Below are 27,691 nucleotides of genomic sequence, written 5' to 3' on the forward strand. Positions count from 1 at the left end.
AGAATAGACTTGTGGTTACCAAGACAGAGGAGGGAGTGAGGGGTGGATGGATTGTGAGTTTGGGATTAACAGCTGTAAACTATCATATGCAGAATGGATAAACAACAAGGTCCTACTGTATAGCACAAGGAACTATATTCAACATCCTGTAATAAACCATAATGGAAAAGAATATAAAAAATATACATATATGTATATAACTGAATCAATTTGCTATATACCAGATACTAACACAATATTATAAATCAACTATGCTTCAATAAAAAATAAATCTTAAAAAGGTGAGAAATTAAAGAACTCATAGCATTTACCTATCTCATGACCCTGACATCATAAATTTTCATTTTCCTACTTCTTGAGCTTCCTCATCACGCTATCTTCTTCATTGCAAGGCACGCTCTATCAGAAACAAAACAGAAAGAAAATGCATCTGCTTAAGGATATATTATGTATTAGAAATTATGTCTAATCAAATTGAATTAAATTCCATTGAAAATAAAAACAATATTTACCAGGGGCTTGACCAAAGTATTTTAAGGAAAATTTTAAATTTACAAACATCAAAATACAGATAAAGTGTTTGTATAAATACTACATCATTGTAGGCATTCATAACAATTCCCTCTTTCTAGAGTATGTAAAATGAAATGCAAAGATAACCCAAAACTCAATAATAATAAAAAATAATAAATAATACAAGAATAAGGAAATGGAGAGGGTGGAATACAGTAAGACAATAACAGGTAAATATTTTCAACCAATTTAATTATCAACTTTTTAAATTGCACCAAATTACATCTGTATATCTGGGCCTATAAAAATGTAAGATGGACTGAAATCTGGAATAAAGGAAATCAGATGTGATCAGTTTGGAAAAAGTATAAGAAACCTAAATTATTTAGCAGAGGTTGAGAGAAAAAAATTAAAATTTGATCAATAATGTGAAGAGAGAATCTGGTTAGATCAGTAGTGTATGTTATTCAGCTGCTGCTGCTGTTGCTAAGTCGCTTCAGTCATGTCCGACCCTGTGCAACCCATAGCCGGCAGCCCACCAGGCTCCCCCATCCCTGGGATTCTCCAAGCAAGGACACTGGAGTGGGTTGCCATTTCCTTCTCCAATGCGTGAAAGTGAAAAGTGAAAGTGAAGTCGCTCAGTCGTGTCCGACTCATAGCGACCCCATGGACCGCAGCCTACCAGGCTCCTCTGTCCGTGGGATTTTCCAGGCAAGAGTACTGGAGTGGGGTGCCATTGCCTTCTCCGATGTTATTCAGCACCAGGTGCTAAAGAAACTGTGAGGAGACCAAATTTGTTATTGCTTTTTTCCTGGCCCTTGGTGACTGATGGCTCTTCAAGGACTTGACACTATGCTTCTCATTGGACATTGCTATAGTAATCAAAACACTTTGGTAGCATTCCCTGGTAGCTCAGCTTTTAAAAAAATCCACCTGCAATGTAGGTGACCCCAGTTCAATTTCTGGGTCAGGAAGATCCCCTGGAGAAGGGATAGGCTATCCACCCAGTATTCTTAGGCTTCCCTGGTAGCTCAGATGGTAAAGATTCCACCTGTAATGCAGCAGACCTGGGTTCAATCCCTGGGTTGGGAAGGTCCCCTGGAGGAGGGGGTGGCAACCTACTCTAGTATTCTCGCCTGGAGAATCACCATGGGCAGAGGAGCCTGGTGGACTACAGCCCATGGGGTCACAAATGTCGACATGACTGAGCAACTAAACACAGCACACACACAACAGAAAACCCACCCACATAACCTAAAGAACAACAGTCATTTAGGGGGAGAAGAATTCAAAGAACAAACGTTCCAGGGGTAGAGTTAGTTTTAACATGGCCACTTTCAAAAGCTTACACGTAATTTAACCCTTTTGTACTTTGCCTCCATCGCAGCTGTTCTACCCTGAGTTGACTTTAATATCAGCTCTTCAATCATGATACCAAGATGGCTTCCAGAAGTGCTAGGCTTTTGCTGTAACCTCTCAGCAACTGTAGCATAGAGACTCCTCATTTAACCCTATTGGCCAGGTTACGAATTGCACATTCATTGCTTAACCAATCACTGTGGCCATGAAAGTCATTATTTTAATGAGGAAACCCATGTCAGGATTTCTTCTAGAACTGAGGGATGTGAACCTCAATTGAATGATGTAAGCGTAAGAAAGAGACTTGGTTCTTTTTTTTCTTCCTCCTAAAAACCAGGGTGACTTTTATCCAAGAGAGCGAAGGAATGAGAGATTTTTTCCTAAAAAACCAGTCTTGCTTTTGCCCCCAAAAGAGGGGAGGAATGAGCGCTAGATCAAAACAAGTATCCAGTGAAGCCTATAGCTCTGGAGAGTGATCCATTGTCCAACCCTTCCTTACCTCCCACTTCTTAATAGAAGAAGACAGAAGAAATCATTATATTTCATTCTTCATGTTGCTCCTAAGTGAATCAGCTTCTTCAAGTATAAACTGTACCATTGTAGATTCATTATCACACTTAGGAAATTTAGGAATGATGGCAGGAAGTCCTTTGGGTTTCCTTACTACTATCTCTGCTGAAGAACTCCCAGTGATGCTGATCATCATTACTGTTGAGTAGATGTAGTTAAAATGTACTTTCTTAAGTTGGTATCTGTCCCTCTATGTGTAACCCACTGGTTCTAAATTTTCCTTCTAAACCCATCCAGGTTATGTTCATTTTGTGTTGTACATAATAGATCTTCATATGTCTAAAGGCAGGTTTATGCAACTGCTATGTTTATAAGATTCTTTCTAGAAATTTTACATCCAACTATTTACTTGTGTTCATTTTTTCTCCAACTATTTTACCACTTTTTTTCCCTGAACAACATTTTGGTTGAACCTCATATTGGAAGGTTTTGGGGTTTTTTTATTGCTGCTATTTATTTTGCTTAATTTACATAGTTTCTGAAAATCAAGGAAGAACTTGACTTTCAATGTGTAGCAACAAATTATTTCTTTACATCACTACTCACACCTAGAGGTTTCCTAAGGTAGATAGAAATAGAAATATACTAATTCCAGCTGTGAAGCCAAAAAAAAAAAAAATCTGTATTCCTGTATATTTTTCTCTCTTGCTTCATCTTCAGGTTGTTTTACTCCAAAACAAATTAACAAGCAATTTGAGTCATATAGAGAGTGTATACTTTATAATCTCTGAGTCCACAAAAATGTATTTATTGCAGCAAATGGTTAGATTCCTGTTTGTGTGCCATGGGAGCTGAATTTCTGTCCTAATGTTTTGGCACATCTTCAGTATACTTACCTTTGTAGGAGTGGTGTATATCCACAATTATGTTATTTGAAAAGAATTTTTGTACTGGAAAATCCCATTGAGATGCAGCATCGCATTTCCAAGGGTGTCTTGGGACAAGAAAGAATGGGGCAGTAATATACAACCACTTGGTTACATCACTCATACCAGAGAAATTATCATTCAACTGCTGATGGGGAACACTTGTACTTCTCTATTATCAAAGATTTTGCAGAACTGCTCAATCCCCTCTATTCATTTCATTCCAGCTGTTCTAACACAAGGGATGAAACAGATTGTTTCATTCTCTAAGTATATGTTAAAAAGGACAATACTACCATTTGGGGGGCTTTTGAAGGGGGTTTTGCTCAATTTGGACTGTGTGTGGAGCAAGCTCACTGCCTTATAACAAAGACATAAAACTCAGGGGTGACAGGCAAGTCAAAGGCTAAAGAATTCATTAAAAGGAAGAAGCCTTAAATGATCAGCCATAAACAAGCAACAGCAGCAGAAAGGAAGCAGGGAAAAGGTAGAGACCGTGAGAAGGAATGTGCACTGTCCCAGGACTGCAGCCTTTTATAATGCTTTGGGAAAATTCACTCGCAGGGCTCCAAAGGCTCTTTTCTGAATTTGTCCTACATCAAAGAGTCATGAGTTGTCCTTATTAGAGCCTGTTTTTAGTATCTTTTAAGGATGCATAGATTTGAGGTTTTTTTATAATAACATAATGAAATTGTTTTATATCAATTATCTGGTACTTGCTTGCTGTGTGATCTTGAAGCATAAACCCTGTCTTTTCCTTGGGAATTTCCTTTTCTTCATATGATATTTCTGCCTATTTCACTTTCTGTTTACACTATAAATATCCACTAGCCTTTGTTATTCTTCTTTACTCTTTTCACTTCCTACTCCCATTCTTCTTGAATGTCAAACACATGAATACATCCTTCCATTCCCATTATCTACTCCAGTGGAAGAAATTGCAAATTAATTATGGAAATTTTATGGTATAGGAATTATTTTCAACATGTATTTCAAGAAGTCACCACTAAAGAGCAGGATTGAGAAGTGAGATTAAATGGGTTTTTGCACCCTTGGTTAAGAATGTGAAAACTTAAGGATCCAGAAGGCTTCCAAAATGCTTCTCTGAATTGTGTGAAGAACATATTTATATACTTGCTCCAATAATGACAGTAAAGCTGATTGTCAAATCAAGATTATTTTAGAAGATGATATTGTATCTTCAGTTTGGTTCATATTTACTCCTCAAATGCTTCCCTGGTGGCTCAGAGGTTAAAGAGTCTGCCTGCAATGCGGGAGACCTGGGTTCGATCCCTGGGTCGGGAAGATCCCCTGGAGAAGGAAATGGCAACCCACTCCAGTACTCTTGCCTGGAGAATCCCATGGACAGAGGAGCTTGGTGGGCTACAGTCCACGGGATCGCAAAGAGTCAGACACGACTTCACTTTCACTTTCAGTATTTGAGCAGACATTACCTGGCCAACAGAAGTCTGTCTAGTCAAGGCTATGGTTTTTCTAGTGGTCACGTATGGACGTGAGAGTTGGACTATAAAGAAAGCTGAGTGCCAAAAAATAGATGATTTTGAACAGTGGTGTTGGAGAAGACTCTCGTGAGTCCCTTGGACTGCAAGGAAATCCAACCTGTCCATCCTAAAGCAGATCAGTCCTGGGTGTTCATTGGAAGGACTGATGTTGAAGCTGAAACTCCAATACTTTGGCCACCTGATGGGAAGAGCTGACTCATTTGAAAAGACCCTGATGCTGGGAAAGATTGGGGGCAGGAGGAGAAGGGGATGACAGAGGATGAGATGGTTGGATGGCATCACCGACTCAATGGACATGGTTTGGATGGACTCCAGGTGTTGGTGATGGACATGGAGGCCTGGTGTGCTGCGGTTCATGGGGTCACAAAGAGTTGAACACGACTGAGCAACTGAACTGAACTGAGTATTTGAGGATTCCCAACCAGTCCATTCTGAAGGAGATCAGCCCTGGGATTTCTTTGGAAGGAATGTTGCTAACTCTGAAACTCCAGTACTTTGGCCATGTCATGTGAAGAGTTGACTCACTGGTAAAGACTCTGATGCTGGGAGGGATTGGGGGCAGGAGGAGAAGGGGACGACAGAGGATGAGATGGCTGGATGGCATCACTGACTCGATAGACATGAGTCTGAGTGAACTCCGGGAGTTGGTGATGGACAGGGAGGCCTGGTGTGCTGCGATTCATGGGGTCCAAAGAGTCGGACACGACTGAGCGACTGAACTGAACTAAACTGAACTGAATGATTTTTGAAAGTGATCATTTTCATACAAACAAAAAAGTAAACTATTATAAATTATGAAAAGCAATATAGGCCCAGTCCCCCTTCCCCCTGCTCACATTCTATCCTCAAGACCTATACTAGTGATTTTCACTTGTGAGAGGAGAGAGACAGTGTTAGAAGCTGTTACTTCTATATAGAAAGCTCTCTTTGGGGTATGTTGTCTACTAGACCACCTCCCATCTCACTTTTCCCTCTCACAATACTAGTGGGGTTTGGAGTCTTCTTCATTCTAATTAATAACAAACCAAAGAAATCCTTGAGGCTCATACATAGTCAAGTTTGGTTCACAACAAGTAGACTACATCTATCATTGGTTTCCATCTGAAATTACTAATAAACATATATATTTTGAGCATATTTTCTTTTCTACATAAACTCCTAAAATTCATGCAATGGAGATAAATGACTGTGTGCAAGGATTTAGTCATCCTGATCTTGACCACATAGTCACAGCAAATATGACAATGCTTGCCACATTAAGGTGAGTACTCACAAGGTACATGTGAAAGGACATGGGGAGAAGGATTTGAATGTCGATCCTGTCCGTAAAGTAAGATAATATTAGGCAGTTCATTATACAAAGAGGATATTCAGCCCAAAAATAGATACCATGGGAAGCCTCTTGATTTTCTGATTTGGGTTTCGTGATTATAAATAATATGGATATTCTCTCTGTGATAGGTTAAATCCCCAGCTTAAAGAACCTAATAGCTCCTTCTGAACTGCCTGGCTCTTATTTCCAGATCAAACTGACTTATTTCTCCTGCTGTTTTCCCTCCAACAAAACCACTTTCTTCATGTATCTGACCTTGCTGCAGATAAACCACACACACACACACACACACACACACACACACACACTTAACAGAAACAGAAATTATTCCAAAACCTATTCAAGATTTCTTCAAATGATTATGAGTCATATCTGGCTCCAAATCCTGGTGTTCCCTGAATTCTTCTTTACTGAATTGCTATTTAAAAATCTACCTTTAAACCTTCCTTGGGTTTCTCCAAGTAACTTAACACCCTCCCACCTTTCCAAGGCACCCACAAACACAGGGCTAATTTTATATCATTTTGTTTTGTCTTGTTTATGGAACTGTGGGTTTGTGAGTCATGGGGAAAGGGGTAATGTGTCAGCTAAATATGTTTAAGGCCCTTTAGAGACATTCCTGTCCTCACATGCCATGGTGATCACCCCGCCACTAGACAAAGCTGTGCTGGATTCTCAAGGAACCTGGTGAGAAAGCACCAGGATGGGGAAAAGTTTATTTTACTATATTAGTATATAGAGGATCAAGCAGATTCATATACTTATTAACTGCAATCTTTACACATCTATTTGGATCACCTCTGCTTGAGGATACAGTGAGCAAACCTATCTTTTCTTTCCCACTGCAAACCCAACTTCTTTTCACTTTAGTCAGAATCAGGAACTTCCACAGTGAAGTGAGCAGGGCAGACCAATGGGCTGTGCAAAGACAATATTAGCCATTTTCTTGGCATGCGCTTATCCTTTAAATGCTATTGTCTATGTCTTCCTGAGTGCATATTTATAAAAGTTACAAAAATAAATACTCAAACAAATATACATTGTGAGAGTGTAACCTCAACTTTTTATGACTTCAAAATAATGGGAAGTCTCTGTTCCTGAACCGCTTTCTGATGACACACACTCAGGGAATGTCCTCTGGGTAGTGGCAGCTGTCTCTCCCACTTATTGAGACACCCCCACAGGATTGCCTGGGCTGGGGTGTCTTCAGAGGGAGTTTTTCACCTGATCTACATGGAACCACCACTTCTGCCTCCTTCTTTTGGCCTGTCCCTTTCCTTTATCATCCCTCCTCTAATGCATGTTTCCTCAAGGAGCTAAGCACAAAGGGGATCACCTTCTCTCCTGAGAGACATCTTCTGACTGCACAAATACTGTGTTCCCTCTCCCTCTTCTGACTGTTCTGAGGCATGTTCCTGATCCATGATGCTGGCAGGAGAGAAACATATCCTGTCAAAACCCAGTTCTCGGGCATGCGAGATAAGTCTCCACTGTTACAGAGCAGGGCCACCTTTGGATCCTGCAGTGAATTGCCATTTCTGAGTTGGTGGATGATGTGGGCTTTAAACTACATATCTGTGTACTTGTCACAGTCCTTTCCCCTTCCCTATTTGTTTCTAGACTAAAAAATCAGAATGAGGAATCACAAGATCAGCTTTATATTTGAATTCTTTAGTTGGGTGCCCAGTACCTTACCTTTAGTAGCCCTTCATGGAATATTTATGGATTTGGCAAGACTTACTTTTTATTCGAATCCCAAAGAAAGGCGATGCCAAAGAATTCTCAAACTATGGCAGAATTGCACTCATCTCACACACTAGTAAAGTAATGCTCAAAATTCTCCAAGCCAGGCTTCAGCAATATGTGAACTGTGAAATTCCAGACATTCAAGCTGGTTTTAGAAAAGGCAGAGGAACCAGATATCAAATTGCCAACATCCGCTGGATTATTGAAACACCAAGAGAGTTCCAGAAAAACATAGATTTCTGCTATATTGACTATGCCAAAGCCTTTGACTGTGTGGATCACAATAAACTGTAGAAGATTCTGAAAGAGATGGGACTACCAGACCACTTGAGAAACCTATATGCAGGTCAGGAAGCAAAAGTTAGAACTGGACATGGAACAACAGACTGGTTCCAAATAGGAAAAGGAGTACATCAAGGCTGTATACTGTCACCCTGCTTATTTAACTTATATGCAGAGTACATCATGAGAAACGCTGGGCTGGAAGAAGCACAAGCTGGAGTCAAGATTGCCAGGAGAAATATCAATAACCTGATATTGGTTATTGATAGCATATGACACCACACTTATGGCAGAAAGTGAAGAGGAACTAAAAAGCCTCTTGTTGAAAGTGAAAGAAGAGAGTGAAAAAGTTGGTTTAAAGCTCAACACTCAGAAAACTAAGATCATGGCATCTGGTCTCATCACTTCATAGGATATAGATGTGGAAACAGTAGAAACAGTGTCAGACTTTATTTTGAGGGGCTCCAAAATCACTGAAGATGGTGACTGCAACCATGAAATTAAAAGACACTTACTCCTTGGAAGGAAAGTTATGGCCAACCTAGATAGTGTATTCAAAAGCAGAGACATTACTTTGCCAACAAAGGTCCATCTAGTCAAGGTTATGGTTTTTCTAGTGGTCATGTATGGATGTCAGAGTTGGACTGTGAAGAAAGCTGAGCACAGAAGAATTGATGCTTTTGAACTTTTGATGCTGAGCACAGAAGAATTGATGCTTTTGTTGGAGAAGACTCTTGAAAGTCCCTTGGACTGCAAAGAGATCCAACCAATCCATCCTAAAGGAGATCAGTCCTGGGATTTCTTTGGAAAGAATGATGCTGAAGCTGAAACTCCAGTACTTTGGTCACCTCATGCGAAGAGACCCTGATGCTGGGAGGGATTGGGGCAGGAGGAGAAGAGGACGAGCTGGATGGCCTCAGTGACTAGATGGACATGAGTTTGAGTGAACTACAGGAGTTGGTGATTGACAGGGAGGCCTGGCGTGCTGCAATCATGGGGTTGCAAAGAGTCAGACATGGCTGAGTGACTGAACTGAACTGAACTGATTTTAAATATTACAGACTTTATTTTATTGGGCTCCAAAGTCACTGCTGATGGTGACTGCAGCCATGAATTTAAAAGACACTTGCTCCTTGCAAGAAAAGCTATAAACAGCATAGACCACATATTAAAATGCAGAGACATTACTTTGCCAACAAAGGTCTGTCTAGTCAAAGCTATGGTTTTCCCAGTGGATGTGAGATGTGAGATGTGGATGTGAGAGCTGAACCAGAAAGCTGAGCACTGAAGAACTGATGCTTTTGAAAAATTGATTCTAGAGAAGACTCTTGAGAGGCCCTTGGACTGGAAGGAGATCCAACAAGTCAATCCTAAAGGAAATCAGTCCTGAATATTCATTTGAAGGACTGATACTGAAGCTGAAATTCCAATACTTTGGCCACCTGATGCAAAGAACTGATTCACTGGAAAAGATCCTGATACTGAGAAAGATTGAAAGGAGGAGGAGAAAGGGACAACAGAGGGTAAGATGGTTGGATGACATTACCAACCTGCTGGACATGAGTTTGAGCAAGCACCAGGAGTCGGTGATGGAAAGGGAAGCCTGGAGTGCTGCAGTCCATGGGGTTGTCAAGTGTCAGACATGATTGAGTGACTGAACTGAACTTTAGTAGTTATACTAATCAAAAGCATTGGTTCTCCAATCTTAACATGAGTCAGAACCACCTGGAAACTTTTTAAAACACAGATAACTAGACCTCAACCCCAGAATTTCTGATTCAGTAGATCTGGTAAGAGATCATAGAAACTTCATCTTTTCTTTCAAGTTCCCAGGTGGTGCTGATTCTGTTGGTTGGGGACCACCCTTCAAAACCACTGATCACAGACTCTAGGTTCATCCACATCACTATAAATGACTCAATTTCATTACTTTTTATGGCTGAGTAATATTCCATTGTATACAGGTACTGTATTTTTCTTATCCACTCATCTGCCGATGAACATTTAGGTTGCTTCTGTGTCCTAGCTATTGTAAATAGTGCTGCAATAAACACTGAGGTACATGTGTCTGTTTGAATGATGATTTTCTCAGGGTATATGCCCAGTAGTGGGATTGTTGGGTCAAATGGTAGTTCTATTTTAATTTTTTAAGCAACCTCCATACTATTCTCTATATTGATTGTGTCGATTTATATTCCCAACAACTGTATGAGAGGGTTCCCTTTCCTCCACATTCTCTCTAGCGATTATAGTTTACAGATTTTTGATGAATCCAGAATATATCATACAGAGTGAAGTAAGTCAGAAAGAGAAAGACAAATATCATATATTAATGTATATATATGGAATGGGCTTCCCTCATAGCTCAGTCGGTAAATAGTCTGCAGGAGACCCAGGTTTGATTCCTGGGTGGAGAAGATCCTCTGGAGCAGGAAATGGCAATCCACTCCAGTATCCTTGCCTGGAGAATCCCATGGACAGAGGAGCCTGGAAGGCTACAGTCTCTGGGGTCGCCAGAGTCGGGCATGACTGAGCAATGCACACACCCACCCACCCACACATATGTGGAATTCAAAAAATTACTGATGAACCTATTTGCAGGGCAGGGATAGAGATGCAGACATAGAGAACAGACTTGTGGGCACAGCAGCAGGGAAGGAGAGGGTGGGACAAATTGAGAGAGTAGCTTTGACATTATAGACTACAATGGGTAAAATAGCTCATGGGAAGCTGCTGTATAGCACAGGGAACTCAGCTCCTTGGTGTTCTGTAATGACCTGGAGGAATGAGGTAGGGAGGGAGACTTAAGAGGGAGGAGATTTATGCATACTTATTGCTGATTCACTTCATGGTACAACTAACACAATGTTGTAAAGCAATTATATCCTAAGTAAAAATACGAACCACTGATCAAAGGAGTGTGCTGTTTTCTGCAGGCACAAGGAGAAATGAAAGATCTAGGAACAGAAAGACCATATTTATTTTTAAATGTTTTCCTTCTGATAATACGGCTATGTTATATACCTAATTACAGAAAAACAAATTATATTAAAATTAAAAGTGAATAAACTTGGAATTACTTAAATTGTATATGTTCTATTATATGACAGAAACAAGGATAAGTAACGATTTGGCTTTACAGTTACAGGACTATAGGTGATGTAAATTAAGTGTAAAATTATTAAATTAGATTTAACATTTTTATTAATAATAAAAGTATTATTAAAATTATATTCAAAGAGATAATCTTTACTTCTTTCAGACAACAGCCTTTCAAGTTATATGTAATCATTCACATTCCACAAATGAAGAAAAAGTTCAGAGAAGCTGAGTAAGTTTGCCCAAAGCCAAACAGCTCCTAAGTAGTGAAGTTCACACTGGCACCAGAGCAAGCTGTTTTCATCCTATTTTCTGTCTTCTATTCTATTTCTCCAATGTCTGATGTCTCTGTTTTATGATGTTCCCAAGACTAACTAGAATGTAGAACAGAGTATTAAGCAGGCCATCATCAAGGGAGTAAAGTGTGACTAGGAATTACAGTCAGTACCAGGGTTCTAGACTCATCTTCCCACTAATTAACTGAAGAAACTCAGGCAAGTGTGTTAACCTCTATGTGCTTCAGATTTATCATCTATAACTGAAAATAATAAATCTGCTTTATCTCCTTCATAAGAATGTGTGAAAATGAAATTTCATAGTGTAGTTATAATTTAATCTATTTATTCATACCACTCTTACTGCATAAAAGATCCAAAGAGGTCTTGTTATATAGAAAATAGCTTAGAAATGTTTGAATATATTAGAGATTAAAGGTCTGATGACTAGGCAGAGTAAGATTATAACTTGTATTAATTTAGTTTAGTTGTCTCTGAATGCAATAGAAAGATAGATTAATCATCAATATTTAAGGCACTTAGAGAAAATTATAATATAAACAAAGAATATGGGATGACCTAGTGAGGGTTATAATCTACTTGCTTAAACTATTAAGCATAGGGAAAAAATTCTACAAGTGCTTCCATACTCTGAAATAAGTACATGATTCTGGTATGAGGAGAGAACATTGGTAGTGCAGCTGTTTCCCCAAAGGGGGGAAATATTTGAATCAACCTTTCTCCTACCGACTTCCCTTCTTTCTTCCCTTCAAATGCTTTCCAAAAAGTTTTGAAATATCTGTCTTTTGAATTTCATATTTGTTCAGTATTCTCATGTAATTTATTTTGCATCTACTAACATGCTATTCTAAATGGAATTTAAATTTGAAGTATTTTTTAAATGACCTTAACAACACTGACTTGCTAAGGAGTACCCTGATGTACTATTTTTAGAAGCCCAGCCCCTGTCTAGTTATGTTCACTTCCATTTAACTTAATTGAACCACAGATTATTGAAACCAGAAGCTACCTTGAGACAACACTGAGTCCCTAGCCCCCCATGTCACAGATGAGGAAGAAAGAAACCTAGACTATTGGTTAAAAGGACATAGCTAGTTAGCAACAAAACTTGTACTGGAACCAAGGGACCCATCATTCCCATAACAGCTTTCTCGTCACCATGTCATGCTACTCAATCTAGAGTTTCCACTTCTACCTAAGAAGTTAAGGAACAAATTATAGGCCCTCCCTGAGGCAGAAAAAGTCCAGGGAAAAGTGCACAAACTACAAAAAAAAAAAAAAAAATTTAGATGTGGCCAGACAATGTGAATTGGAGTCTTAGAATCTAGGATTTTATTTAGCACTGACATGAATCATGTGACTCTACTTCAATGAGCCCTAACTTATTATTTTATGAATTGGGGACCAAAAGTATCTACATTAGAGGATTAATTGTGTGGTAGATCATGGTCAACTCTGCTCAGAATATATTGGGTAAATAATAAATATATCTTCTTTCTGTTCCTCATTTTTCATACTGTTTGATCTTTCTGCAGGTAATACTTTTCAGTGATCATTATTTCTCTCCCTTGTTATCTGTAGGATTAAATTCATCAGTCTTCCCCTCTCCTCTTTGACTGCTCCTTTTTCACCTCTTATACTGGTCCCCTTCAGTCCTCACCCTTTCACCATGAGTGAACTCAAGACACCCTGCCCTTTTCCCCTCTGCATCTTCTTCTACAAACTTGTTTTCAGGGCATCCACAAGGTGGATACTGCTTATAATGAAAAGGTGATACCAGCAGTTTGTACTTCCCTTTGTAGTTTGAGGCCCCTCCCAACAGTGTTCTCAACATTTTTGTAACCATTATTCATTATTCAGGCATTTGGAAAACTGATAATGGCATATTCCCAACCTGGCTGATAAATGCCTCAATAGTGTAAATATTAAATTTCAAAGTTTTTTTCAACTCTCATTTCATGCATTATATTTAGCTTTTATACTTGTTGCCACAGTAACATGTGTGACACTTGTCTGAGTTCCACTTTGACCTTTCACCAGTGTTGAAATAATAAGTTTGAAAGAACAAGTAGAAATAAAAGATATTCTTTAAAAAGCCAGAGAATCATTCAATTGAAAATATCTCCATTATTTTGCAACTCTGAGACATCGCCAGTATCATTGCAAGATTTGGCTTGTGTACACCTGGAAAATATGAGGCTTGAATATTTCATGTTGACACTCCAGCTTCAATTCCCTTGGGGTTTGCAGGGGGAAGCTAAACTACATGTGTTAAACCTCTTGCTAAACTATAATTCAGCTTATGCTACAGGGGCTTCTTGGTGGCCTCTCAGTCTTTCAATATCCACCCCCTACTTTTTCATCCAATATGAATTTATTAGCCGTTCCTATATTGGAACAAAGCACTGTTCAGTGTCAGCCTTAGCCCCAGGTAAAGAAGGCATATATTTATAGGGTATGATTTTTTAAAGTCCAAAAACATCCTACAAAAATACTTTTTCTAACAGCCTTATTGAAATTCCCATATTAGTCACTACCTTGGAATGAAGCAGTGAGAAAAGAAAATTATCTGATAAAATATACAAGCTATCTTAAGTCATGGCACATAAAGCTCCTTTCACTTACTGATCAGACTAGATAATCAGTCACTTAAAAAGACTAAAGGGAGGAAAACTGCGATAGGAAAGTGGAGGAGAGACAAGGCTTGGAGCATGTCCAAGCTTGGAAAGGCAGCATGATCTGAAGAGATAAAGAAAATGATAGAAAGAAGATATCATTAGAGACACCCCTCATTCCTTAAAATAATGGCTTAGGACCAACCCCAATGCTAGATGTCCATATTTCCATCTGTCCATCCATTTGACAGCGTTAAGTAACTTTGCACAAGGCACTGTGTTCCTACACTAAGGACACAACTATGGAAAGAACTCAAGTCTTTATTCTCAGAGTTTACAAAGGAACAAAGGCATATAAATAAAATTTACAAGTCAGAATCTTAGATGCTCTAATAGATTTAGGCTGGTGGTGCTAAGAAATGAAATGCATTACCTTGTGACAGACTCAGTTCTATAAATGTATTATTTAATAATTTCAACAATGCTCTAAAATAGATGCTATTATAAAGGCCATTTCACAGATGAGAAAATGGTGATAGACCTCAAGTAATTTGCCCAGAGTCTTACAGATAAAAAGAAACAAGATTAGGATTTGAGCCTAGGTTATCTAGCTCCAAAATCCATATTTTTTAACTCTCTGCTGCATAGCTTTCAAGAGCCTATAGGAATTAGAGCCAAACTAAAATAAAACCCTGCAGAACTAAATATGAGAAATATTGCACAGATCCTAATGGTTATCGCTATAGGAATTTTCAGCTAGTCACAAAAGAAACATAGGGTTATTATAGCCATCACTTCATTCTCTAGAGCCTTCGTATAATCAACACAACTGGCTGCAAGCTTTAACACCAAAGCTATTCATTGATGAACTGTATCCTCAAGGATTAAAAAGGGTTAGTAGGACACCTTTGAATTATTATAATTTGCCCATTTTCATTGTGAGTAGAGGCAAGCTGGAGCATTTCTCAAGCTCACAAAGGAAATAGATGATGGGAAAAAAAAAAAAGTATAGGGAGGCAAGCGAAGATTTGTGAGCAATGCAAATTTTCTCAGAGCATAGGGAGGAGACCTAGGAAACTGTAGCATCTAATTTGATACACTTATAAGCCACAAACATGTCTGAATGACCAGGAGCCAGCTACCGCTGCAAAATAACCAAGATAGGTCTGGAGTCAGCAGGGAAGCGCTGGGAAGGAGGCCAGGCCAATAATGAAAGGGGGCATAAAGGTACACATTAAACTCTCCAGAGAGAAAAAAATAAGCAAAATTTCCAAGACATCCCAACAAAAAGTTGAAGTATTAACACTTCTGCTAAAGTAGCAAAAATGGTAAATTTGCTGGTTTCACTAAAGCACATTACATTGCCTTTTTTTTTTTCTTTCTTTCTTGATATGGGGATGTGGGAACGCTTCAGTGAGTAATAGTAAGTGAGGATGTAAGAGACTTTTCCAAAGTGGTACCGTGAACCAATGACTTGGAGTTTGAATGGAGCCATTTATATTTCTGGCATTGAGAACTCAGCATATTTGGGGCTGGGATCCAATGACTGAGTCCAGTGCGCTGAGAGACTTGGGATTCCAGATGGGAGAGAAGCTGTCTTATTTCAAGGAGTAAAGCTGCCATCAGAACCGAGGGAGCTTGATTGAAATTTCAGACATCTGATTTTGTCAGAGTTCGGATCCCTCTCCTTTGAAATGCCCTGCCTTAATAACCACTTTAACCCATTGCCAATCTTTCTGCGAACATGTCTTCCTATGATTGGGAAAATTAATGAACAGGCCCTAGCTAATATAATTAAACCCAAACACTCCTGATTTCAGTATTAAGAAAAAGCCACTGCCCTGATTTTCTCTTGACAACATAAAAGTCTGGCCATCCCCGAACTGTTTAATTATTGAAATGAACTGTAACAGTACACCGGATAGGGGCAGAGGTCGCTGAGTAGTACTGCAAGTCAGAAGGCAGGCAGGGCTGACAGAGGGCCTGCCAGCGCCTTGGGTTGCAGCTCCAGACCCACACAGTTTTTCTCAGGCAGCCAGTTTCTGATAGGTAGCCTGATAGCAGGACTAATTTGCTTCTATTCCAAAGGCCCAACGGTGCTTGCTTGTTTTAACACAAGCCAAAATATGCTCTGGTGACCATCACGACATTGCAATTCCCATGCCCTACCACATTCCTCTTTCAGATCCCAGGCGTTTTTTGTCTTTTTTTTTTCTGTCTCCCTACGTGCTGTCCAGGATGTAGACAAAATGAATTCCAACTGATCTACGTGGGGGTGGATTATTTTTTAGAAACAAATGGCAAATTAAGAGAGGGAAAAATATCCTGCTCTCACTTTTCTATTTGGTGGGGGTGTATATGTGTATTTTCTCAGAGACACTTTCTGGTAGTGACAGCAGAACTCAGTTCTATGAGTTCTGTTCTCCCGCCCACCACCTGATTTCAAAATATTAAATATTAGCCCTCTATTTTGCTTAACTTCTATGCCTCTTATATCTAATAGAACCCATATCTTGCTTTAAACAATAATGGCCAATTTTCTGTGATTTTTAGAATAATTCCATCTTCTGGAAAGGACTTTTTTTTTTTCTCTACTATGTCTTTAATAATATTTAGGCTATTACCAAAGATGGTAAGGTGAGAAAAGTTAGAAAATGTTTCTGGAAATATTAATATGAGATAAATTGGAGTAAAAGTGAGATTTTAAAATGTTATTATTTAATATTCAATATTAATAATCAAGAACATTTAGAAAAATAAGTATATTTAATGGTTTGATAAAAAGAAAATTTCTAAATTTTATCTGAGCCATGTGGCTCAGACGGCAAAGAATCTGCAGTGTGGGAGACACAGTTTTGATCCCTGGGTTGGGAAGATTCCTTGGAGAAGGGAATGGCAAACTACTCCAGTATTCTCGCCTGGAGAATTCCATTTTATGTGCTCTGAATTATGAAGACAACATTTTTAGAAAAAAAAAATAATAACTCTCAGAAGTAATGGAGTCTTCAGTAGGTCAGACACTAACTTATGCTCAATCTTCTTTAACACCATTCTCTTAGATGCTACTCTTCACTCAACATCTAGTAACAATGGACCCATGATTTCTCTTATCTCACTAAAACTTTCTCTGAGGCTATGTACTGCTAAAAGCTAAAACTCTAAAGGGATGGTAATCTTTTAATAATAGAATGTGAATATATGTCCTCCTTTTGAGACCAGCAAAGGTAATGGGAGGGTTAGATATTGCCACACATATATACCATTTTTATGCAAACTGAACACCTTTCAGAGTGAAAATGGAACAATTGATGATTGAACTGGGATAAAAGGCCTAAGCCAGAACTATTTCAGGTAAAACGAGACACATTATGTATTTATCTAAATGCTTGATAGTAAAGAAATTCATGTTTAGACATACAGTTCAGTTCAGTTCAGTCGCTCAGTCGTGTCCGAATATTTGCGACCCCATGAATCGCAGCACGCCAGGCCTCCCTGTCCATCACCATCTCCTGGAGTTCACTCAGACTCACGTCCATCAAGTCAGTGATGCCATCCAGCCATCTCATCCTCTGTCGTCCCCTTCTCCTCCTGCCCCCAATCCCTCCCAGCATCAGAGTCTTTTCCAATGAGTCAGCTCTTCGCAGGAGGTGGCCAAAGTACTGGAGCTTCAGCTTTAGCATCATTCCTTCCAAAGAAATCCCAGGGCTGATCTCCTTCAGAATGGACAGGTTGGATCTCCTTGCAGTCCAAGGGACCCTCAAGAGTCTTCTCCAACACCACAGTTCAAAAGCATCAATTCTTCGGCACTCAGCCTTCTTCACAGTCCAATCTCACATCCATACATGACCACAGGAAAAACCATAGCCTTGACTAGACGGACCTTAGTTGGCAAAGTAATGTCTCTGCTTTTGAATATACTATCTAGGTTGGTCATAACTTTTCTTCCAAGCCCCTTTATATTCCAACACCCCCATCGGATTCCTGAAACCACATGCATGATGTGCATGCTAAGTCACTTCGGTCAAGTCCAACTCTTTGCGACCCCGTGGACTGCAGCCCACCAGACTCCTTTCTCCAGGGAATTTTCCAGGCAGGAATACTGGAGTGGGTAGCCATGCCCCTCTCCAGGGAATCTTTCTGACCCAGGGATCAAACCTGCCACTGTTATGTCACAAGTTCAAGGACAGCACCAAATTTTATTTATGTTTTTTCCTATATATACATCCTTATGATAAAGTTAATTTATGAATTAGACCCAGTAAGAGATTAACCATAACTAATAATAAAACAATTTATTAAAACATTCTGTAATAAAAGTTATATGAATGTAATGTCTCTTAAAATATATTCTTGTACAAATTTAATGCATTTTCCATTTTAACTAAGCAATTAACTCACTGTATGGCCATAGCTTTTTCATTTTGAGGTGCAACAGTAACACTAGTACAAATTTATTTTTCCCTTCTCATAAGTTCATGAATAGAAAATCTGTTCATTCCACAGATTTTAGCAACATCAGCATATCATTCTTTTTCTTTCTTTGTTAGGTCAACAACTTTTACCTTTTCACTTAAAAGAAACATTTTAAGGCTTCTCATTGGCATATCCTTGTTCCCAGCACCATGACTTTGCACTCTGAGACCAATATTAAGTAAAATAATGATGACTTGAACACAATCCCTGTGATTTCAAAGAGGTCAACCTGATAATGGAGATGTCTACTAAGTGACTAATGCAGAATATGTTAGAAAAAGGGATGATTCACCTCCTGAGTGGACAGAACAGGAGGGCTGAGGATTTCACCATGCTACTCAGAAAATCACACAGTTTAAAACCTACAAGTTGGTTATTTCTGAAATTTCCCACTTAATATTTTCAAACTGGGTAAGTAATATGACAGAAAGCAAAACCTTGCATAAAGGACTATACTGGACATTAGATGACTGGATCTTTTCTTTTCTTGGTCAGGCTACTCCATTTGCCTTTTTCATTTACTGCCCCATTCATTTAAGCTAAACTCCTGGATCAACACTGCTAGCTTCCTAGGTTCTCAACTCAACCTTTGCTATCACCAAATATTCTCCAATCTTTCCAGATAGAGTAACTGGGAACAGGTGAAACTTTGGTGTCTGCAGGCCAGAGTGAGAACTCTCTACCATTATTCACTATCCCCTCTGTCCTAGTCTAGTCGCCTGAGAGCCAAGAATCTCCACATTAGGAAACTTCATGGATTATTCTTTGTTTCATGAGTAAAACCAATAAGGACATGTGAAAATGCAGTAAGATGCTATTAGAAGCTGACTTAGTAGAAACAAGAATTTAGTAGCATGGGGAAAAAATGCTATTCTCCACGATACTATACTGTAAAAACTTGGCATAGCCATGATGAATTTGGTTGTAGCTGTCTCCAGATACAACTATGATAGAGAAGGTTCATAGCAGTTCCTTTGTATAAGTTTTGTGAAAATGTAAGGAATCACTGGCAGTGAGTGGGTTTCAAACTTTAGTATTTATTTTAAGAATCACCTGGGGGCCTTACTTGAAATGGTTCCTAGCTTCCACCCCCACAGCAGGTTTGATTAAATGCCCCCAAATCAACATACTTAATAAACCTTGCAGGCAGTTTGGATATAAAGGGTCCCTACAAACAGAAGCACTGGTAAAGGCTTCATCTTTCTCAGTCATTCTCTTACCAATACACAGGAGGCCAAGAGCCTATGAAAGCCTCTTCTGGTTGCCTTGGAGGCTTCCTATATTGGCAGGGATGTGTACACCTACCTAAGACTGAGAAAGAGACTCCTTCATTCGTATAAAAGTGGCATGGTGTGTGTCCCGCAAAAATAGACCAATGTTGGCATAGACTTGAAATTAAGAACTAAGCTTAGTCTCCAGAAAAATAATGTTAAGTATAGCCTAAACTCCAATCAAGAAGAAACTGTGATTCCCTTTATGATCTAGCTTTGGCAAAGAAAAGTTTAAATGTGGCTCAGTTACATCAGTGATGTACAGGAACAGACCTCAGGGAATATAAATGGAAATTATTAGGGAAACACCTGAATTTTTCAAGCAAGGTGAGTTTTCCTTCTCAGTTGTCTAATCTAACATTCCAATAGGAGAAGAAATTCAGCGTCCGAAAACTGTACTTAATCCATTCTTTAAATAGCATTACAGCCTTTTTCATTTCTCTCCATGCTGCGTTTTGTTGTTTTTGTCTCGGAGGCTTTAAGGCAGGGCCAAGACTTGCACTGGGAGGCCTGCGGATTACAGGAAATAATGACCTGTATATATTTAGTTGTTCAAAGGAAATTAGAGTAGCCTGATTTTTATTATTCCCCATTGCCCCACGTTCTCTGGTGTAATAACTTGCCCTGTTCTCTAATTTACTTTTACATCATCGGAAATGTATACCATTTAGCCCAGACTCTCCCATGACCAATCAGGACCTGCTGCTAGCTAGGTTAACAAAACCTTCCATGGGAGGGGAAGCCTTCCTAATGCAGGCCAGCCAAAGACACCAAAGAGCTGGTCTTTCTGGAAAGTACATGAATTGGAGAAAGTGATTTACCAACTTCTCCCCTTAGGTAGCCACGGACTACTGTATGTCCCTGCCATTGAGTGTGACAGTTAAGATTTTCAGGACTGGTGTCATTTTAGATTAACCTTCTCCTGTAAAAGTATGCAGGCAGTTGCACTAAATATATTGCCATTTAATTTTTTAAATTGTTAGTCCATCAGTGTATTTACAGCAGTCCTGAGCCTCTGTCCTGACTTTCCATCTTTCTTTCCCCAACTCTTACCACCAAGTTTGTATATTCTCTTTTAGAGGAAGAAACATTTCTAGTTTTTTAGTTGTTGGTTTTTTTTTAAGAATTATATTTAGCTATTTAGATTATGATTTTCTAGCCATGTAGCACATATCATCTGTATCTGCTAGAATACTGGGGGAAGGAGGGGCATGGATGGGAAATATTTTCTTATTGGAGATGAATATCACAGTATCTTCAGAACAATTGCAACTTAACAGTTTTTCTTTTCATTATAACTCTATTATATTTAGAGTTTACAGACACTGTTTACAGACACTTCAACATGAAAGTAATGTTTGATAGGTAGGCAGAATTGATTTTTGTAGATTCAGTGTGTTTTGGGGGGGATTAAATGAAGTTTTATGGATTCTATCAACTCTGTTACAATAGCTTTAACTTGCGCGCTCTTTAACTGCTAGTATTTGGCAGCGTAAAAATGAAGAGAAATAGTAAGTAGTTTTAATAATCACAACTTCTGAAAATCACTCCAACATGATCATATTTTAAGAGCTCAATAAATTTGGCCTTAATAAACTTTCTTCATCCCTCCCAAAACATTTCACTTCAGTCTGGGCAGTTGCCTCATTATTAAATAGGGTCTCTATTCCAAAACAAACTCAAGTCACTCGTATTCATTTTACTTTAATTTCCTTCAGTCTCATATATTGTAAGATTAATTATTGGTTTTGTTTTGTCCCCTCACTGCCCCTTCTGAAACAAGAGAAATCCACCTCATTTTCCTACTTCTAATTTCTTAAAAAGAACATTTTTCCTTTATTAATACTTTCTCAAAGTCGATACCTTAAAATGTCCCTCACTTCTTTCTGAAATCCTCCCAACTCTCCTAAAATATTAACCCCTGGTTCTGGTTCAAGACACAATTTTTATAACACTTGCTACTTTATAGTAACTTTAATGGAGTTTAGGTAATTCACCTGAAATGCTCTAAATTCTAATCCTAGATATCATGGTGATTCGCCTGAGTGTGTCTGCAGACCTGTCTGCAACTTTCAGCTTTAGCATCATTCCTTCCAAAGAAGAAGAGGCTGAAGAATTTCTTGTGGGATACTCTGGCTCACTAAACCTCCAAGGACTTGTGAGCTTCACGCAAATTTGGGATATGAATAGTTTATACCTCAGTTCAGTTCAGTCACTCAGTCGTGTCCGACTCTTTGTGACCCCATAAATCACAGCACACCAGGCCTCCCTGTCCATCACCAACTCCTGGAGTTCACCCAAACTCATGTCCATCGAGTTGGTGATGCCATCCAGCCATCTCATCCTCTGTTGTCCCCTTCTCCTCCTGCCCCCAATCCCTCCCAGCATCAGAGTCTTTTCCAATGAGTCAGCTCTTTGCAGGAGGTGTCCAAAGTACTGGAGTTTCAACTTTAGCATCATTCCTTCCAAAGAACACCCAGGACTGATCTTCAGAATGGACTGACTGGATCTCCTTGCAGTCCAAGGGACTCTGAAGAGTCTTCTCCAACACCACAATTCAGAAGCATCAATTCTTCTGTGCTCAGATTTCTTCACAGTCCAACTCTCACATCCATACATGACCACAGGAAAAACCATAGCCTTGACTAGATGGACCTTTGTTGGCAAAGTTTATACCTCAGTGTGTATTTAAATCAGCCAGTACTCGTCCTTTTCAGAGAGTTCACCAGGTGACTGACCACAGGGCCAGGGGTGAATGAGGTGGGTAGGGAATAATGTGAAGAATAGAAATACTGTTTATTTTCTTTGCAGCAACAAATTTGTTCAATTGCCAAATGGAAAACATTTATTCTCATTGATTATACTCATTCCAAATGATTCCATAGGGAATCATGAAAATAAAATCATGGCATGATAGACAGATTATATATAGAATTATTTCTTTCAAGATAGAAATTTAGGTTTTGCTTTGTGTCCCCACCCCTGCCTTTTCCTGTCAGAATAATATATGGGATTTCAATTCTATTCCATTTATCTATATGTTTGTCCTTATGCCACTACAAACTGTTTAGATTAATGTAGCTTTGTATAAAGATTTAAAATAAGATGTGTGGATTTTTCAACTTTGTTCCTCTTTTTCAAGATTGATTTGACTATTCTAGGTCCCTTGAATGAATTTTAGGACCAGTTTGTGAAAAAAACAACAACAACAACAACTGGGATTTTGATAAAAATTGTACTGAATCTGTAGATCAGTTTTGGGAGTATTACCTTCTTTACAATATGAAATTTTCTGACCCATGAATGTCAGATGTTTTCCCATTTACATAAACCATTCTTGTGTGTGTGTGCTGTGTGCTTCTCTGACTCTTTGTTATCCCATGGACTGTAGCCTGCCAGGTTCCTCTGTCCATGGAATTCTCCAGGCAAGAATACTGGAGTGGGTTGCCATGCCCTCCTCCAGGGGATCTTCCCAACTAAGGTCTCCCGAATTGCAGGCAGATTCTTTACCATCTGAGCCACCATGGAAGCCCAAACCATTCTTAAATTCTTTTAATAAATGTATTCAGTTTTAAGAGTATAGATTTTGTACTGCATTTGCTAACTTTATTTCTAAGTATTTTTCGTGGAAGTTTTTTCTTACTTTTGTTTCAGATTTTTTATTAATAGTATATAAAAAGACAGTAGAATTCTATATTTTGATCTTGTACCCTGAACCCTAGTTTGTCTCATTTATTTATGTATGCATTTTCAGTTGTGTCTGACTTTTTGGTCTGAATATTATAGTGTATTCTTTAGGACTTTCTATATTGAAGATCATTGCTTCTGCAAATACAGATAGTTTTATACTTTTTCTTTTCCAATCAGGATGCATTTATTTTTATTTCTTAATTAGCCTTGCTAGAACTTTCAGTAAAAAACTAAATGTAAGTGGCAAGAGTAACATCTTTGTCTTATTCTTGATTTTATGGAGAAAGCATTTAGTCTTTCACCATTATATATGGAGACAGTGATGAGTTTTTCATCAATGTCCATTATCAAGTTAGAGAAGATCCTTTATATTCCACTTTATTAAGTGCTTTTATCATGATAAAGTGTTGAATTTTTTGTCAAATGCTTTTTTCTGCATCTGTTGAGATGATCATATAGTTTTGCCCTTTGTTCTGTTGGCATTGTGTATTCCATTATTGATTTCTAGATATTAAGCCAACTTTGTATTCCTGATATAAATCCCATGTATTCCTGGTATATAATCCTTTTTATATGTTATTGAATATGGCTTGCTAGTATTTTATTGATAAGTTTTTCATCTCTATTAGTCTGTAGTTTACTTGTGATATCTTTGTCTAGCTTTGGTGTCAGAGTATACAGGCCTCAGAATAAACTGGGAAATCTCTTCTATACTAATTTATTGAAGAATTCATGAAGATTGATACTAATTCTTATTAAATATTTATATAATTTATCAGTGAAGCCATCTGGGTTTGGGGTTTTCTTTGTAGGAAAGCTTTAAATAACTGATTCAACCTCTTTACTTATTATATGTTACCCCTGTATGACAAAAACTATATTTTTGCATATCTAAAGTGGAGGCATTATTGCTTCATTTGTAAAACCCAAACTCATTGAAAAATTATCTTTTTTTCTTTATGTGGGTATCTTTATGTGGGAAGCTAAGGAGGAGAATTTTTCTAAATGAAGCAGCAGGTAAGGAAGAGAAGATACTTTCCTCAACTAGGGAGAGATTAGGAGTATCAGGCACTGTAGCGTAGTCCCATGGAGGGGCCAACATGTTACAGAAAAGATACGATATAAGTAAAGACACTGGACATGAAGTCTGAACGCCCAGAATCTCTCCAGCTTTCCCTGTCTTTAAGGATCTTGGGAGCTGCAGACGCACTAGACTCGAGGGTGCCTATGTAGGCTGGTATACATGGAACTTTAAACAGTAAAGGGTCTTCCCTGGTGGCTCAGACAGTAAAGAATCTGCCTGCAATGCGACAGGGCTGAGTTCAATCCCTGGGTTGGGAGGATCCCCTGGGGGAGGGCACAGCAACCCTTCCAGTATTCTTACCTGGAGAATCCCCATGGACAGAGGAGCCTGGCGGGCCACAGTCCATGGGATCACAAAGAGTTGGACACAGCTATGTACAACAGTATACATTGTACATAGACTCAGCAACATGTAATATAATGACTAATGGTTGGAGAAGTCCCCACAAATTTTGGTTTTACCTAAAACCCATGGTTGAATAAGAGACTTTGTTGGATTTCAACTGATTTAAATAAAATAAAAATAAGCATCTCAATTTGCTGACTAAAATTTGTATCTGTTTGAACAGGAAGTCATTAGCATACTACATCTTCATAGTTCTCCGCAACAGACCAGCCAGGTCTGACCAGTCCTTCACCAAAGCTGAGTTGTCTAGAAATTATCCTAGGATGTTAATTCCCTTGGGTATAACATAGAGATTACCCTTTGATATAACATAGAGATGCTCCCTAATTCTGGAGTCAGAGTGCCTATGATTAATGCTTGGTTCAGAAACTTAATAGTTGTAGAACCTCAGGCAATTTACTTAGTCTCTCTGTACCTCAGTTTTTTAATTTTTAAAATAGGAATAATCTATGATCTCTAATATAATACCTGCCATGGAGAGTTATGTGACAATTGTTATTTATTCCTTAGCTACTATTATTTCCAGAAATAACTACTTGAGGAACTAAATTCTATGTCATTTGTGATTCTTACTGAAATTATTAAATACCTTTCTTTATTACTCTGACTTCTGACGTGGCATCATCCTTGCTGTTACCAGTTGTCAATATATCATTTATTCTTTTCCACATTCTTAAAAGATCTAGAGATTCTTCTTTTATATTATCTCATATTCCTTTCTTTTTATCCCTTCCCTCTCTTTTTCTTATATTTTTCAGTCAAACTGTAGAGAAACCCTCTTCAGTGTCACCTCCTTTTCAGTGAGCACTTACTGGTTGTCTATATTTGTCAAGTTTGGTACTGGTATTTTAAAGCCATTATCTCAAACCCATGTCAGAGCCCCTGCAAGGTAACTATTGCTACACACATTTTAGAAATGAGGAAACTGGTGGAGACAAGTTTGGTGAGCTACTCTAGTTCACTCAGCTGTTACATGGCATGTCTCACACATAGCTTTAGTCTTCTTCTGAGTCTTAAGTCCATATTCCCTCTTATCCTTCAAGCTGCTGCCAAAGTAATTTAGCTATAGTGCAGCTTTGATTATAACACTCAACTCAATGGGTCCTTATTGCCCATAAAATAAAGCTTAAACCCTTAGCCTTAAAATTCAAAGCCTACTATAATCTGGCCCAAATCTATGTTTCCAGCCTCTCTACTCATTGATCCTTCTCACACCCACTACACTCCAATCAAAACATATAACTTTTCATTTCTAAACATGTCATAAACTTCCCTGCAAGGCTGCCTTTGCCCATGCCTGTCCCTTCTGTTAGATCATTCTTCTACCCAGTATCACTTCCACCATAAGTGCATTCAATCTCAGATAATTGTATAATGTCCCCATCTGTACCTCCATAGTAGTTTGGAGATAGCCACCTTATAATTCCCATCATTCTGCTTAAAGTGGGAACAATACCTGAGTGTCTGAGTTGGTAAACACATAGAGGTGCTGGGAGGCTGGGCACAGCCTTTTGCATTCCCCACAGAGGAGGCAGCCCTGACATGGAGCCAATCAAGTAAGAAGTATCTTGCTACTTTTCTGCACAATTATCTATCATTTCAATTAACCTGAATCACAGTTCCTGGCCTGTAGGTAACATCAGTTCAGTTCTTTGGGGCCCTAGTTCCATCCTGCCCATTTCACAGGTTTTCACTAAGATGATGGGAGGCAAGGGCCTTAAATAGATATGGACACTGCTGTATTAAATACCAATGGCATGGCCAAGTAATTAGAAAAATACTACAGACTTTTTTCAACATTTCAGAAGATTGTACAGCTCATGAATTTATTTTGGACCCAACACCGTTCAAAAAGTCAGTAGATATTGAGGCTGTAGATGTGGCCAAGACATTTCAGGATTATGCTTCTGTAACCTGACAGTAGAATGTCTTTCTTTTAACTCAGTCTTCTGGCTAGGGGCTGAGTGATGGACAATTCAGGATAAAACTTCACTTCTCAGATGCACTTTCTACAGCATTCATTTGACTGCTGCATTCGCAGGAGGGAGAGGAAGGGCTACGAGCGTGGTGGTGATTAAAATTACCACTCAATACTTCCAAGTCATATTTTATCTCTAACCATGACATCATTTTGATGTTTTATAGAGTGATTTCCACACTTGCCCAAAGTTCATAACTGTCCAGATGCCTGACACATAATAGGCACTCAGAACACATGTGTTTAATAAATGAGAAAGTGAATGAATAGCTAGTAAGAAAACAACAAAGCAAATGACAACATGAATTCTGAGTCCTGACCACACCTACTGAGTCAAAATTTTCAGGGGTGGGGGCAGGGGGAACAGTGATCTGCACATTTAACAAGCACACCCTGGATGAATGTTATCACACAAGTTTGGGGCATACTACCTTCTCAGAGAAGTTTCAAACTTAACTAATTATCATAATTAACCTAGAGAGACTTTAAGACGCATAGATTTCTGGGCCCTATCTTGGACTGCTTGAATCATGGTTTAAAGACAGGAATCTACATTTTTAAAACAATTCCTCAGATAGTTCCAGATAT

The 27,691-nt window shown here is 38.7% G+C and overlaps 1 long non-coding RNA gene across 2 annotated transcripts in view; it reads right to left on the reverse strand.

The window, feature by feature from the left end:
• The window catches only part of LOC132659319 (uncharacterized), a 293,314-nt gene that overhangs the window by 170,207 nt on the left and 95,416 nt on the right, over window positions 1–27,691 (reverse strand). For both annotated transcript variants that reach the window (XR_009599611.1, XR_009599612.1), the window contains exon 2: window positions 312–399. This is a non-coding gene — a long non-coding RNA (uncharacterized LOC132659319). The remainder of the gene's footprint in view (window positions 1–311; window positions 400–27,691) is intronic.

The sequence above is a fragment of the Ovis aries genome, chromosome 2, assembly GCF_016772045.2.
Source record: "Ovis aries strain OAR_USU_Benz2616 breed Rambouillet chromosome 2, ARS-UI_Ramb_v3.0, whole genome shotgun sequence".
In the NCBI taxonomy this organism is placed as follows: Eukaryota; Metazoa; Chordata; class Mammalia; order Artiodactyla; family Bovidae; genus Ovis; species Ovis aries.